This window comes from Mycteria americana, chromosome 3 (genome assembly GCF_035582795.1).
Source record: "Mycteria americana isolate JAX WOST 10 ecotype Jacksonville Zoo and Gardens chromosome 3, USCA_MyAme_1.0, whole genome shotgun sequence".
NCBI classification, from domain to species: domain Eukaryota; kingdom Metazoa; phylum Chordata; class Aves; order Ciconiiformes; family Ciconiidae; genus Mycteria; species Mycteria americana.
In genome coordinates, this window is record NC_134367.1 from 6,132,617 (window position 1) to 6,145,608 (window position 12,992).

The 12,992-nt window shown below is 40.6% G+C and overlaps 1 protein-coding gene across 7 annotated transcripts in view; it reads right to left on the reverse strand.

Annotated features, from left to right (window-relative positions):
• Nucleotides 1-3,760: 3,760 nt before the first annotated feature.
• SUPT3H (SPT3 homolog, SAGA and STAGA complex component) overlaps nucleotides 3,761-12,992 on the reverse strand; it is a 288,464-nt gene continuing 279,232 nt past the window's right edge. For all 7 annotated transcript variants that reach the window (XM_075497782.1, XM_075497780.1, XM_075497785.1 and 4 more), the window contains one exon: nucleotides 3,761-5,537. The gene's annotated coding sequence lies outside the window, so the exon portion shown is untranslated. The remainder of the gene's footprint in view (nucleotides 5,538-12,992) is intronic.

Consider the following 12,992-nt stretch of genomic DNA (forward strand, 5'->3'; position numbering starts at 1 on the left):
CAAAGACACCCTTTCCCAGGTACCAGAAGCACCCCTTAATAATTGCTTCAATTTATTTCTGTTCTGTCTACACCAAATTCTGCCGACCAGTAAAAATTTAAAACTAGCAAAATGTTGATAACATTCCAAAACAGAGGAATAGAAATTCTTTTAATAGTAAAGTAGGGACAAGGTGGCATGGAGCACACTAGACAGATCATGTCTAATTTACTGAATTCGTTTACTTAAAGCTACAAAAAAATCTGTGCATGGGCAGCAGATTTCAGCACTGATGATCAGCAGATACACAATGATCTGAGCAAGGGAGCTCAGGCAGAGAAGCTCAGCTGGAGCCTTGCTCCTACAAAAGCCTTCTTTCTCCTTCTGCAGCGATGTTTCAGATTTGTTTTCACCTAGGCTTGACACACAGTTTCTGCCATTTCATTTGCAGATCTGAAGAAATCATGTCAGTACAAGAAAGGCAATAGTTTCTTTGTTTTTTTTTTATTTTGCAGATTAATTAAATACTTATGGAAATGAGAGCTAAACAGAACTGGTTTGAGCCAACGTGCTTTATTGACTCTTGACTATCTGAATCCCGCTATGGCTACAGGTATCTTACACCTTCTCTTCTTCCAGGTCTAGTTATAGGCTGAAGATCAGCCACCACGCTTCAGCTGCACTTTATTAGATTCAGACCCAGTACATTTATTAAAAGTTAACATTTTACTTTATCTTCGTCAACACCCGTCGCAGCTGTTACCCCATTTAAGAGGGCATTTACATTTCTTCATTGTGTTTCTCCTATTATTTCTTGCAGCTCTGATGCACTAAGCAAAGGCAGGTTGGGAGGAGATCAAGGTAAGAACATTCTGGCACTGCCAAAGTAGGATTTTTCTAATGAGTACGTCCCTCATGGTGATTCCTGATGCAGAAATCCAGCAGAACGTGGAGGAGGGAAAGTGTCCCACAGTCCATGTTTTGGTGGAAATGGAACATTTATGTTTCTGCACGAGGTCATTAAGTGGCTGTGGCACATTTCAGCTGGAAGGTTTTAAAGCGTTGAGCCCTGGATTGGATCCAAGTTGAGTGATTGCATTCTTCCTCCTCGAATTCCTCTCGTAGATCCAGTTGGATACCGCTTTTGCCACTTTCTCTCCTCACCTGCGGGCTGGGTTATGTGCTTTCTGATACACCTAGCATTTTCACTGCAGAGGGAAGATGACTCAGAGCTGAGAGCATCAGTATGGATTTGGGAAAACCAGGTTTTCTGAACCATCCCAGGTTTCCCAACACGGGGCCAGTCATTTAGCCTTTCCGTGCCTCAGAAGAAACGGAGATAACAACACATTATTATTTCAAAGCGGTGCTGCAGGCATAAATACATGGAAGACTGTGAGGCACTCAGATATTACAGTAATCAAAGTCATACAAGTACCAAAGATTGACAGATCACATCTTCACAAAATCAGTAAGAAAATCTGCAAAGCATCTGGATGAAGACTAGTCCAGAAATGCTGGATACAGATACTGGTAGAAGACTCTCGTGCCAATATTTCTGTCTGATAGGAATTAAGATGAATTATCAATCACAAATAGAGAAGAGAGCTATAAAATGTAAAATGAAACTGTATTATTATAATTTTAGTTCTTGATTTTCCTTATTTATCTTTCCAGCTCTCTTCCACTACTAATCTATCTTGTTTAGGAAAAATAGTATGTAAGTATAGTGGAGCTTGATTACTGAGAATGGCTATTAATGTAGTGTCTCAGAGTGCTCTCTAGACAGCTAAAAGGCTTTTAACAGTAAAATATGAAGGTTTCCTTCAAATTTGCAGTCATCTGCCTTCTAAAAGTTTGTTTCAGTTGCCAACATTTCAGTGATTTATAGAAGTCAAAGTATCTGATTTTTGTCTCCCCACAATAGATTAGAGCTATTTTTTCTTATTTTGTAAAGGCAACGTCATCGTCTTAAGCGGAAAAAAAAAAAAGTTAAGAGCTACATTAAAGATACAGCTTTCGAAATAATTTTTTAAGGCATCTGGCCTTATTTAAACCATCAAATTTACATTCAATTCCTTCAGGGATGGCTCTGTTGCTTTGCGCTGGCTCTGTGCCCTCTGAATAAAGCCCTGGATTTAATGCATGCCACCGCCGCACTTCGCCAGCTGCACCGCCGCTCCGTGTAGATATATAGTAGAGGTATAAAAAGCCTGACCTTGGACAAGATGATTCACTTAGGCAAAAAAACCCCCCTGTAACAATCTAAGTTTCAACTAGAGGTTAGACTTGTGACTAATGTCACTATCTATTTATTCTTAAATTATTAGTAGAAGTGTTTATGTACTATGAAACATTCTGTATGAGCTAGACGGGAAGCTGTAAAACATTTTATGAGATCTACACTTGGCTGATGCAGAACGTTAATACAACACTAAGGTTTATCTAAATTCAAGAAGTGCCAGAAAACAGGGTTTTTTTTTCCCCCAGTGAGATCTTCATTTGACAAAGAGAAGGGTACTCTGAAAACCCGGGGGGGGGGGGCAAATTCTGCAAGGTCCTGAGCGTCTCTGGAGAAATATGGAGCACTGTCAGCTTCTCCCGATTTCCAGACAAAGGCAAGAGCCTTTTAAAGGGCTTTATTTTCTCCGAAGAAAGCCTGAGGAAGGACAGGTCAGGAAATGAAATGAAGCCCAATTAGAAATCTGCGTCGTGCCTCCCTCACCTCTGACAATTTTCAAGCTGAATTATTATCCCCGTTTTGTGGATGGCTGGACTAAGGAAACCAAAAAAAAAACCTAGGTAATATAACCACACAGCAAGGCAGACATTGAACTGTGAGAAAATCTCATACTCCTTTCAATGTTATGCAGCCTTATTCCTACTGAAATTGGTTCTGTTTCCCTTCTTCAGGTAACCAATAACCTGTTAAATAATCAGCATAACCTGATTCAGGTACTAGAAATCCTTGCTAAGAATCAAAATGATTTGCAAGTTGAAAGTACACAAGCACAAAGCTATTCGTACGCAGCCATTAATTGAATCTCAAACTGCTTTTTATACATTTAATAAAGAAAAAAGTTTAAGATAAAATGTGTCGTACCAGCTTAAACAATCATCTCTGCTTCTGCAGCACTTCAAGTGGTGCTAAGACACGCTCCGAATGCAGCACGGGTCTTAGTGGTCTCATTTTTGTTTTAAACAGAGTTAAAGAAAACTCTGAAGATGAGAAAAAAGCCATTACTTCCCAAAATAAGAATAACCTGGGTTAGTCCAAGATAGGGAGACATAACCTACCTTGTTTTACTCTAAGTTCAGCTCACTGCCTTATGGAGAGAAGTGAAAGGTTATTATATGGGTTTACTGGGCAAACCCAGATTTTATAAATAATTGCCTGTCAGACTGTTCAAGATAGACAAACATACAGCAGACCAACAAAAACATGATCTGTCATATTTCTGAGAGAAATGTATGTTGAGTCTTCATTCTCTGGGACTTTAAGTAGACCAGTAAAAAATAAGTGCCAGTATTTTTCCTGCTTATGCATATTTTAAAATGTAAAATCTGGGAGAGATACAGCTACGGAAGGAATTTTGATTCCAGTACCCAGCGCCTGAAACGGTTTCTTCTGTCTATATCCCTGCAGATCGAAACCAAATACAATAAATGCTGGTGTCCTTTTAAAAAGTCTGGATGTTTACAGCAAGCATATAATTTTCCATGATTAAGGACGCCAACAAAAATAAGAGTGATGATAAAAAGAAAAGTTTAATCATATATTTCAAGAAGCACAGATGGAACATCAGAAAACTTCCCCCCCTCCCGTTTAATACACTGCATTGTACACATTACTTTTAGTCCTTTACACACAGATTAATTCCAGAAAACAGAAGCGTAAGCAGGTAAAAGAAAAAAGCAATTTATGAATGGCAGTAATATTTGATGTACAAAGTTCACTTTTACAATATTTTGGTTGCAAAGGGAAGTGGCATTTTTCTCTTTATTTAAAATATATATATTTATAGTTAAAGTTCTTGCAAGCAGGTCCAGGAAAGCAGGGCAACAAAACCACTTACAAATGGCCACAAGAGCATAGAGTGGGAGTAAAAATTAAGACCTCACGTACTAAGCACAAAGGAGGAGGACGGCTGCGCTATATAAAAGTAATATTTTGCTGATCTCCTCTCGATCTCTTGAGTGCTCTGTCTTAATTTGAGGTTTAAGTTAGATTTCAAGCCTGGGCTAGGAACGGCTGAAGCAGACCCCTGGGCCCACGGGGTACCACAGGGACACAAGCAGTACATGCCTGTAGATCCTGATGACGGGCTGAAGCACGAGCCCTTTTCTCTGGTCAAGCATCATCGTGGTTAGCTCTATATTTGTACAGTTTTTATGGGAAGAAATGAATGTGTTTGTGAGGCCAGCAAAGGCTGGAGGAGCAGGGGACGGGAAGAAGCAGAGAGGGAGGGACTGAGATTTAAAAAATAAATCTGAAAACAAACAACGTGAACTAAAATATAAAAAAGGCAAAAAAAGAGCCCATTTCTTCTTTAACCAAATCCAACAGTAATGCTGCCTTTGTCAACAACAGAGACAACATCTGCTTCCTGCAGCAAACGCTGAGCAAGTACATAACGTTAAGCCTTTGCCTAGAACCACTGAGACAGACACAGTTATTTAAATACTTTAGGATATATTTTTCTGAATAGGGGCCCAATCCAGTGCCAAATCACTGCAAAGGCTTTCCTTGATTTCAGAGAGCGACGGCTCGAGCCCTAGGAGAGGAATGCAATAAAAATAGAGATGGCAATATTGAGAATTTGGGGCTGACCACTTAGCCTGTCCTTGGGTCTGCAAAAAGACAAGTCTCTAACTGGTAAAGTAGAGGTTACCTGAACTTCTCTCTGAATGTCTTTGGATCTGAACTCGCTATTACTCTCATCAAAAAGCCCCTTACTGGATTAAACTGGGTCACGCTGCCTGAACACTTAAAAATTATTTGAGAGAAATGAGTGGGAAATAGTGGAAAACAGTTTTTCTTTTTGTAAAAATCACAAGGAAAACCTATCTAACCTTTATATCACCTATCTAAATCTATATAACCCAGCCTATCTCTGGCCTCTTTCTGCCCCATCCTGCTTTACAAAAAAAGGTCTCTAGGAGAACATACAGACTTCCAAACACTGACATAAAAATGATATTGCATTGCAGAAAGAGGCTGACAGCAGCAAGTCCCCTGCAAACTTCAGCATTGTCTGATCTGCATTCTTGTCCACCTACACGCTATCCCAAACATCCTGCCATTAATTAGCTAAACGTTCCAGCTAGTAAACAAGAATAACGATTGAGGGGGCTGGAAAAAGAGACAGAGTCAGCCAGCAGATAGTCACAACAAACCAGCCCACTCACTGGTACACGGAGACATTGGAGCTTGTATTTTTTTTCCTTCCATGGAGGGGAAAAGAAAATCACCTTAATATAACACTGCCTTTCCTGTTGCTGCAGCCACATCCACATTAGCAGGCGAGAAAAGTCATCCCGTTTCTGCGGTAGGCACTCTGTCAAAGAAAGAGAAAATCTGTAATGAATTATCACATCAACTTAAACAAGGGAAGAAGGCAGAGAGAAAGGCAAGGCTTTCTTCCTGTTTTGTAGACTGTTCTGGCTGCAATCTAATATTGTGCTTAATCTGAACATTTCTGGTGGGGAAGCTATAAGCAACCACTCTGTCTATTAAAAAATCAGTGTGGTTAACAAGTGGTTAGCGACTCTATTTCAGGAGAGCGAGAGATATGCAAAAATGTAACATCCTATTTTGCTAATTGCCTGCAAAGTACATGAGGCCAAAAATACACTATTATGCTGAAACTGTTTGTCCTTTATAAGCATGTGTTCTCTATTCACTATGCTCAAGAATCATTTCTAACCTATCTTAATAGTCTATAAATTACTGAATAATTACAGTTTGCCAAACCTAATTTATAGTCTGAGTCTAAAGCTATGTAAACAGACACTGGTATAATCCCCACCCCCCAAAATCAACTTAATCTTAAAGACCCTCTGGTCAGTACAGAATAATTTGATATCCCATGTATTGTAACCTGGGATCAAGTCTTTCCAATGGTAAAGAAGCACAAGAGTTAAACAGCATTTGAGAAAAAAACTTTAAAAGATCCTGTGACACTGTCTCACTAAAATACCTTTCATGCATTTTTAACATCTCTTTCTGAATCAATATAGGAAACTATGCCTTTTTACCCCAGGCACACTGGAAACCCTATATTTTAAGGGGATACTCTCAGTTTAAAAATTTATTGCTTTTTTGTGTGTGATATTAATGATATCTTCAAAAAGGAAAGTAGTTTAAATACTTTTGCTTTATTTGGTTCACCTTCAGCAGTCATTCAGTTTTGAAAATGAAAATGTAGTCATCTAGTTCATTACAGTTAGTGCTTCGTCAGATTTATTTTGTACCTCTTAAGTTCAAGCACTTAGGAAGTGCCATATATAACTACCATTTTAGTGGCTCTACCAATTTCCTAATTAATTTCAGCCAGATCAATTTCTCCTCTCTTAAACTAGAATTAGAAGAGTATCATTAAGAGCAAAGGATAACCTCAAACAACTGTGTATATAAATGGCATTTATACGGAACTGTAAGGAAATAGTTTCAAAAACAGCAAGCATGTATTCAGAGAGACAGTTACAGACACCGAATATGCAAAAGGAAATATGTACAAGATGTTCATTACAGCATCCTTTACGTTAACACCATACTTCAGTATAGAGATCTAGCAGCATATGGCATTAAAGTCAAAGAGCAGAATATTAGCTCTGGGATATACAGCCAGTCATCAGACATGAGAGTATCACCGCAAACGACGACGACAAAAAAATCCCAAGACTCTATACCCAAGCATGAAATGCACAAAAACAGACTAGCCAATAATTTTGAAAAGATCCAATATATTCCCACAACCACAAGCAGCAAGTCCAAGGGAGTTTGGATCTGCAGCGTGCCCAAACCATTATGGCTGGCATTTTGAAGCCGATGCAAAAGTAATGTTTTTAGCTCCTTGACCCCGAGATTTTTACAGAGCTTTATAACCCAAGTGACAACCTTTAACACATAAACAAAAAATAGCCGGGGCTATTGTGCAGTTTGCTTGAAGATAAATGAACCCGAGTATAAAGTTGGATCCACATGAAAGATAAAAGGTGGAATTTTGCGAAAGGAATTTTGGTTGCAAAGCAAAGTTGGGCTTGGCTGGGCTCACCTGGGAAATAATGAAGTTCAACATTTTCCAACATGGGCAATATTATACGGTTAGTTATATCCCTGAAAAGGTCATTTTAGAAGCAAGTTTCAGAGGAGGGAGGATAACACCTTCAGAAAGCTGGACACACCCACCCAGTCTATATTTAGCAATATATTATAACTAGTGTGGCTATAGTTAGGATTGAAAACTATTTCCTACTTAACTCCCTGTTTCGCATACTTTAAACTTTCTGAAACATTTGCCCTTGGGCTGAAATTTCCTCTGCTTTAATCTCTGCCTGAAGTTCAATTTCTTTGGAAAGGACCAACAAAATTCCTTAAGCCATTTTGAAGTTCAGCAATAATGAAAACAACACATTTTTCCTTCCCAAGCCAGAGAAAGTGATTCTGATATATGCATATTTTATTATGGAATTTAGCCATAAATTGCAGCATTTTACCCAGAAACGATCTTTACCTTCAACCTCAGCTTAAAGGTAACTGTTTTGAAAATCAGTATTTCAGAGGAGGGAGTTTGATTCATCCCATTCCATAACAAGATAACACTTCGTTCTTCTTTTGATACATTACTAGATAATAAAGGTTAACCTCCGAAATGCTTTTATGCATAGCAAAACTATTTTACAGTCATCATTCTCAGTTATACCATATATCTTTAAGATATATACAGCCGAATTCGTGATACTAAAAGACATATCTTTACATGCCAAGAATGGTGAAGAGAAACGGCAAGATGTTTTTTATAAAACTTGCATGTCTATGTGCCCTGGCGAGAGAGAGTGTATATGTATGTGGCAGTCATCTCATGTGGTTTGATATAATGTAAAGGGTTTGGATGACACTTTTGGGTACTTTATGCCACTTTGGCAGTATCCAATTTTTTTTTTTTAAAATATGATTATTTGGCTCAGAATTACAGATAGAGGATGATGCAGACTCTTGATGTGGGATTAAAATGGCGAGCCGTAGCTGTATCCATTTTGCTGGATACATCTTGCTATGGCCCAGTGTCGGGAGATAACATAAGCCCACGGTCCCTCCTGGAGCCCTTTTTGGAAAAGTGTCTACTGCATCCAAATTTTTTGTGTGCTGTCTCTCAAAATTTACTGTCTACCAGCCTGTGCTTTGATTTGTCCTGCTGGGGGCTGACTCTTTGCCACGGTTGAAGGTCCCTCAGCCTGTTACTGTACCCGCTATGTGCGTGGGTGGTCAAGGGGCCACCTTTTAGATGTGGGAAATCATCTAGCTTGGCACAAAATTACACAGTTCGCCTTCCTAGAATGGACTCCATGCTCTGAAAAGTTGATATAACCTCATTTGGCCAATCTAGCTCACACAGAAACTCTTCTTGCTCCTTGCTATCATATGACAAGATTTTGCATCCCCTTCTCTGACCTTGTTAAAGGTGAAAGGACAGATTGCTGCTATCCACAACCAGAGGATAAGCAGCCTGGACCAAAGTGAAAGCAGAAGCACGACCTTCATCTTGCCCAGTCCACTCTTGGCACATGCTCCCATTTAGGAGAGAGGCATGATGATTTTGCTGCTTACTCCTCTACTTCCCAGTCCTGACCCCAGCCCATCTAGGCACCGTGTGAAGAACCTTCTCATGGCTTCTCAAGCATCCTCTATCTGCCTACAGTATAGGAACCCTACCTTGAAAACATTGCTCCTTCAAGTTATCAAAGCACACTGGATTCCGATATAAAGATCTTCTCTGGGAATGCTATCATTATTTAATAAATGAAGGTAGGGTTTTTTCCCAACAGTCTGAAAGGAGGTACAATGAAACAGAAAAGATGAGCGGTGTTCACTGCTGTCAGTCATCTGAAAGCAAGATCATGTTTTGCCCTTAGTTTGGTGAAAGAAGGGAAAACTAACAGCTGAAAAAAGGCAACCTGGAACAAAAGGCCTTGGTCAAGTAACTCCTCAAACTTCATGAAAAATCATCCATTTCCTACTCTCTTTTTTGGTCCCATGTCTCTCCTGTAGTGGTAGCCCGAGGTAGCGCATTACGAAGGCCCACAAAGAACCGCCCCGTGAAGAGGGCAGCAAAACTCCTGTCCCCACAGGAGGTCACATGAAATGAAACAGTTTCCTGAAGAGTTCACAGGACCAATGTAGGGGCAGAAAATAGCGTGTTTATTAACCCAAGGTATCCTGAAGCTGTGATTTACAGAAACAAGTCCCAGCCAAAACTGCGGATGTGAGCACTCTTCAATCAGGTAACATAGCAGATCAGAAAACTAAGACTTCTGAACAGGCACCTTAGTAGAAACAGTTTCCAGTTAACAATTTACACTAGTGCGTAATTTCACAGCTGTAGCATGATGAAAAAGAATAATTTTGGAAAGAGAAACAGCTGTGATTTTTGAATGGGCCGATGGTTAATTCTTATTTGGGATAAAATCTGGAAAGTCTAGGGTAAAACATCTCCAAGGGGCATCGTAGACACCAAAGTTTATTGGGCCAAAACCTCCACTGGTTTAAGTCTGCAGTTCTGCTAAGGTGCAATGTCATACCACAGGTCTGTTGTATCACTTAGCAATGATAAATCCTGAATTATAGAAGCAAGTTATAGAACAGCATTTTTAAAACTTGAAGTCTCCCTTTCTTGTTGTCCTCGTGTATGTGTGTGGGCAAGTGGTTTAACTACAATGCATGAAGTGGAATGGCAGACAGAGACATCAAAATCAAAGAGCAAGTCCTGGCTGAACTTCATTAGCAAACATAAATACAAATGGGCACATCTTGTTTGTGACATGCCACGGTCCTTTCCTCCTTTGGTAATTTTACTCTATTCTCTGATATTTGCATAAATGTAAATCGAACCATATGACTTGAACAGGCTTATGATAGGGGAATCATATGCAAAACTTTTTTTCATTAAATAGCTCTCTTCATGCAGTCTTACAATGTTACTGTGAAAATCGGGGAGGATTAGATCTCAGACAGTGAAAGCCTTTATTTAAGAACAGTGGAGGGAGCCCTGCCCTTTAAATAAGAGACATTCTTGGATCAGACACTGGCTGGCAGGATGGAAAAAAGGATGTAGCATTGACTTTCATTCCATTCCAAATAACCTGGAACCCATAAAACACAAAGATTCTCTAATTTTAAATCTGCTCCTTTTCTCCCTGTGTCTTCTTTCCATTTTATTTGGGGAATGTTAACTTTGAAATTTCATTAGCCTGCCATAATATCAAACAAGTCATCCTGGACAGATTCATAGCTCTTTGTACATAAAACCATCTACATTAAACCCCCTGTGATTAAAAGGTTACTCCCCTAATTTTTCCCAGCCTGCATAGACATACCACATGCAAACAAGTGTCAGCTTTTTTAGAGATTAAAATAATAATTAGTTTAGGAGGCAAAGTATAAGCAGCATTGTTTAAAAAAGAAAATCCATATGTTGTTTAGAATTAGTTGCTTCTGTTTAGGTCTAAATAAATTTGCATGGATATAAACTCTCCTTATTAAAAGTGCATACATGTTACAAAAGAAATATAATGGATAATTCTCTCTCCAATTTAAAACAATAGCACTGAAGGCTCCAGTTCTACGAACCCATCTTTAATCAGTAGCCAAAGCACAGATGTCTGATATTACCCAGAGGGTGAGGAAACTTTTTACGTATATAGTGTCTAGTACGTGGTCAATAATGAATAACAAATCCCAAATATATATCTATGAACACCCAGGTTTAGTAGATTACGAACTCGTACGATGCTCCAGGTGATCTGCCCTGCTGCGTTCCTGAAATCTCAGGGATTTCGTTTATGATGGGGCCAGACCGACGTGCTGAATGCATCCATTTATCCAGACAGTAACGGTCCCTCTGGAAGCACAACCACACTTGTGCTTAACCTAGCCCCTGAGGAACCGCGGCTAGGTGTAAGAAACACAAATGAAACAACTTCATTCCTTGGGTCTGTTCCATGAGTCTTCAGCTATCCAGTGAGACACCAGCGACAGCAGCGGCTTCCACGCCGTGAGTACCTGCCCTCCAGGAAGGGGGCCGAGATCACCGGCACACTTTAGGCAGGCGACCACAAACATCAAGCACTTGATAAAAGCACTGCCTCAATAAATCACCCTTCAGCAGCTTGTAACAAAATGCTTTCCAGCAAAGTCAGTTCTGGGCTTTGGTTTACCTTTTATCTGCCAGCGGTGCAAACTTTCTCAATAATCGCATAAAACTGTGTTGCTGTGTCCAGGAACAGGAATATATCCAGGGTATATCATCCAAGTCTGTTAAAGAACATAGTCCAGATCTCAACTACCGAACTTTTTTATTATTGCTCTCTGCTACTGGGAATAACGACATTCCCAAGGCTGATGGAAACGTAGGATCTCTGAAAAACAAGGACCAAACGTATTTCTCAGACACCTCGTGCAATACCACCAGCGGAAGGAAAACAAAATGTAGGGCTTGTACTGTGTCCCTCAGCTCATTTGGCCAAATTTGCGACGCTGCAGTTAACTAGCAAACGCTGTTCTCAGGCCTGGGCTGATATTATAAGAAAAACAAGGCAAAAGGATCATGGCTTCTGTTGCAGCAAGAACTGGGGTGTGGGAGTGGGGTACCAACGTCTGCCAAAAGGAAAAAAGAACAAAATTGGTAGGGAGAGAGAGATCATTTTAAATTTCTCAGAGGGTACTGTAAACAGTGGAGAAAGAAGGAAAAAATGAAACCATAAAACAATACTTGGCAGCCAGCTTTGCAAAACAAACATATTTTTGCAAAGTTCTTCCCATCACTGCCACCAGCTTTAATAGGCTTTATTTGTCTGAGAGCAAGAAACCCTTTTTAATTGTCAGAGAAAAAGCGAGGCTGCTCAGCACACTGATAGAAATTCCTCTTCTGAGCCCTACTTCATGCTCACGCTGCTCTCGGTTCACAGTCAGAGCGAGGAATTCCTTCCCCCAGGCTGCAAAACCTGTAGCTGGGCTCCATCGCCACCCTTCCCTGGCCCAAGAGAGCAGGCTGCTTCTCAGAATCACAGAATCACAGAATCGTATAGGTTGGAAAAGACCTTTAAGATCATCGAGTCCAACCATAAACCTAACACTGCCAAGACCACCACTACACCATGTCCCTAAGCACCTCATCCAAACGTCCTTTAAATACCTCCAGGGATGGCGACTCAACCACTTCCCTGGGCAGCCTGTTCCAATGCTTGATAACCCTCTCGGTGAAGAAAAATTTCCTAATATCCAGTCTAAACCTCCCCTGGCGCAACTTGAGGCCATTTCCTCTTGTCCTATCACTTGTTACCTGGGAGAAGAGACCGACCCCCACCTCTCTACACCCTCCTTTCAGGCAGTTGTAGAGAGCGATGAGGTCTCCCCTCAGCCTCCTTTTCTCCAGGCTAAACAACCCCAGTTCCCTCAGCCGCTCCTCATCAGACTCCTTCTCCTGCAGAGCAAGCTGCAATCCAGCAAGTTAGTATTGCCCCGGGTCTAATGGCCCAGACCTGTCTACTCACGGTATGCTACTGGCAAAGCACGCAGCAGGTCTCCACGAGGCACCAGACCTTGATGAACACGACCTGTTGGACCCCAGTGTAATTGGGAAAGCTTAATCCCCCCCCCCCCGGCAACGGAAATGCAGCGCTTCCCGAGCATCCGCGATCTCCTCATGAGCATCGCAATTAGTTCGTTAATAATTTTACCGCCTTATGTCAAACTGGTCAAAACACTTTGAGGCCAACGTCTCTTCTTCTGATGT